At 43.5% G+C, this 3546-nt stretch overlaps 1 pseudogene; it reads right to left on the bottom strand.

Annotated features, from left to right (window-relative positions):
- Positions 1-1440: 1440 nt before the first annotated feature.
- LOC149996017 (28 kDa heat- and acid-stable phosphoprotein pseudogene) lies at positions 1441-2028 on the bottom strand (annotated as a pseudogene).
- Between the last annotated feature and the right edge of the window lie 1518 nt (positions 2029-3546).

Here is a 3546-nt window from a genome sequence, read left to right as displayed (position 1 = left end):
GTGACACGGTATCTGTCTCCTCCCGTGTTGAATCGACATCTTGCGATGACGCTGGAGTGTCCTCTCCAGTGAAGCTGAAGCTACAGAGCCTGGGCAGGGTGATATGGAGGGTCTGCTGTTGCCCATGCAGCAGACCCCCCCTCTCTTCGCAGCTGAAGGGTCCAAGGGAAAGACGGAGTCAATACAGCTTGGCTTCAGGTGCACCGCAGGAGTTGCCGGTGTTGACTACAACGTCAAACCGCCTTAGGGACTCCGGCTCCGGATTTTCTGTCGGGGTTTACTCCCTTAGCCTTTCCCCTGAAGAGGTATGCCGCAAGGCAGCGGAGCTTTTTTGGAGTCAGAGTTTTCCTTCTCTGATGTGCCCTGACTGGAAGATCGAACCAGCGACACTTAGCTCGCAGGCCGACGCTCAATCCACTGAGCCAAAACCAGCCAGGGCTGATTTTCTAAGTACTTTATAGATAATAACTCATTTAATCACTACAATCCAAAATGTTCTTACTTTCATCACCCCCATCTTACAGATAGGGCAAAAAGGGGCAAACAGATCTCTCAGCTACTAAATAAAAGAGCCAGATTCTGACCTAGGCACTCTTGCTGCCGAGTCTACACTCCTGCCCGGCAATATTCGCCAGGTCTGTGAGGCTAACTGAGTGTGCCTATGATAGTGTATCATGCACATTTACATGGTGCTTGCACCTAATTGTATATCTCTGGTCCACTGAACAGTGGAACGAAATTGCTCTTCTATTACCTCTTTTTTAATTTATTTTTTAATGATTACTATTAGTGATAACTGGCTTCCTAAAGAATTGTATTTTGTTTTGTTTTTGGTTTTTTTATATGATAATGTCAAGTTTAATCTGCCAAATATACAAGTTGGATTTGCGGAACATGTTTTGCCTGGGTGTTGCACAGTAAACAGAGGTTTCTTGAAATGATCCATGGAGAGGGTTATAAGAACAGGCCCTGGCCAGAAGGGTGGGAATGGGGCAGAGAAGGGCATAGGGGAGGCCATGGGACAACCCATGATCCTCAGGGACCCAGGAGTACAGGTTCCCAGCTAACAGACCCTGAATGAGCACCCAGGCAACAGAGATGGACTGGTTGTCAAAAACTCACCAGTACCCCTTACCATGCAATCTACTGGACAAATGGGAGCTCTTCTTACCCCACCTCCCAAGCACCCCCAATAAGGGTCTGAGTTCTAAGAACAGCAAAAAACATTCAAATGGTTACATATGAAATGCTGTCCTGCATCTTTCTGTGTCAAAGATAGCAGCCGTCCTCTCCCCCCAGCCCCCCACCACCATCCCCCAAATGGTTTTTGTGCCAAGATGAAGAGGAAGCCCCAGGCCGTGGGGGACTCCTTGTCTTGAGGGGCTGCTGCAGCGGCGCCAGGGCACAGGGTGGGCAAGACAGAGCATCAGTCCTGGCCGCCATGGCCCAGCTCCCTGGTATCTCCTCCCTCAGGCCACGCTACTTATTCAGGGAGAGCGACTGCATTCGTTTCCCTGACAAAGTTGCATCATCTTTGGCTTTCCTCTCCTCTTCTTTCTTCCTAGCGGCCTCCTCCCGCTGTTCACGGATGATCGCCAGCGGGGCAAGGTCAGCCTTGGCTTGCTCTGTCTTCCCAGCTAAATGCATTTTCATGTAACGCTCTTTTGCTTTCTGCTTCTCGATTTCTTCTCGTTCTCTCCTTGAAAGCTCCTTGGGCCCATCCAAGTCCAGTTGTGTGACCTTTTTGGTTGTCTGTGCCACGCGGTTGGGGTTCTTGATGTTGATAAGGCCTTCCACACCTTTGCGCTTTTGCTGGTAATCATCTTCTTCATCCTCACTCTCATCTGAATCTAGTGGTTTCTTCTCCTTTTTGGGGTCACCTGAAGCCCCATCTCCACTTTCTTCTCCTTGTTCCTCTTCTTCCCTGGCCTTCTGCTTTTCAGCTTGGAGCTGTGCATCGATCTCCTCGGGGCTCGTTTACTGATGTGCCCGGCCTTTGTGGCCTCCCTTTCTACCTCCTTTAGGCATCACGGCTCCCGCGGCTGCGGCAGCGGCGCCTTGCACTGACCAAGAATTGTTTTTAATTGTTACTAAATGTATAGAATTGCTAACATATTTCTGACTCAAATTTATGAATAATCTATTTATACTGTTTCACAAGTAAATTGCCTATTCTCTACGTTCACACTAAAGGAAACAGCTTTATAAAAGTAATTTCTGCCTGTAAAGCTTTCCATACCTACATTCCAGATGTGTACAGCCTTTCATTTGGTCCTTGCTGCAAGTTCACAAAGTAATGTTGGTGTCATTTTCTCAGAGTGAAAGGGAAAAGAACTAGACATGGAAAAATCAAAGATAATAGTCAATGGGATAAATTCTGAAAACTATAAGATGAAGAAGGAAAATAATGGAGCCAGTGGCTGAAGAAAATCAAACTGGCTTGCCCATATCAACTGTTAAGCAAGTCAGACATCCTGCTAAGATTCTGGAAGGAGGTTTATTAATCAAGAAATAACAACTATTGTGTTCCAGGCTATGGGAGTTACATAAGGAGGAGAAACCAAACTCTATAACGTTATAGATCTTACAACTTGAAGGAGAATGAGATGCACATAAATCAATATAAATAAATACAAGATTTCACAAAGATCCATCTTACCTCCTAGCAAAAATTTTTAAAAAGGGAGTATCTTCTAATTCTTTGAATCTTTCCACGCCAATAGATGACTATCATGTGATTATTGTTAAACAACTTAATACAAATTGTTTTTGATAAAAAATAAATAGCATAATGAAGATTCTTAAACTGGACAGAGGACTTTATTTTGATGGTGAAATGAATGATGCTGGAGCTTGAGGGCCTATTGTAATCCAGTTCCTGCTGGAAGTGAGAGGTCATTTTAAAAGTTTCCATTGTATTAACTCAGAACAAAGATCTGAAGTGCAATGTAGTGATGTAGTTTGAGAGTAGCGTGTTCTTACCCAGTAAGTCTAAGTTAGGATTAGTAAGGACTGTGAACTCTTGGCTTCTTGTTCAGTAGTGAGACAGGTTAGAGAAAAGGAACTTTTTATAAGAATAAAAATTCAATACTGCATTTCAAATATGAAGATAACTGTCTTTACCTGTTATGATCTTAGCGGCATCCTTTTATACTGGTGATGCATATGGCTTATTCATTTCCTCTCATACTTGACCTCTCCTTCCCACCTTACTCTTCAATAAACCTCACACATTTACAATAACAGAACAAAATAAAACAAACCCTGAAGTACTAGGTTAGGGTGTACATGTGAGAGTTAACTGGAGAAAAGAAAGAGAGCTAGTTCTTATCAACATGTTACAACAGAAACAGACAGAAGGGAGGCCAAGGGGTTATTCCAAGGGCTGTACTAAAATAGTTGCTTTTCTGCTTTTAATTTCAATTATATATGACAGTTTACCTCAACATTACCCATGGATAATTTATGATTCTGAACCTGAGAACATGAGGCAAGTTACACATCTTGTCAGAATTTCGTTTTTTACGGACAAACTTTAAAATTTTA

This window comes from Furipterus horrens, unplaced genomic scaffold (genome assembly GCF_987537825.1).
Source record: "Furipterus horrens unplaced genomic scaffold, mFurHor1.1.pri manual_scaffold_12, whole genome shotgun sequence".
NCBI lineage: Eukaryota > Metazoa > Chordata > Mammalia > Chiroptera > Furipteridae > Furipterus > Furipterus horrens.
The sequence above is the reverse complement of the archived record's forward strand: the minus strand, read 5'-3'. Positions and strand labels throughout refer to the sequence as shown.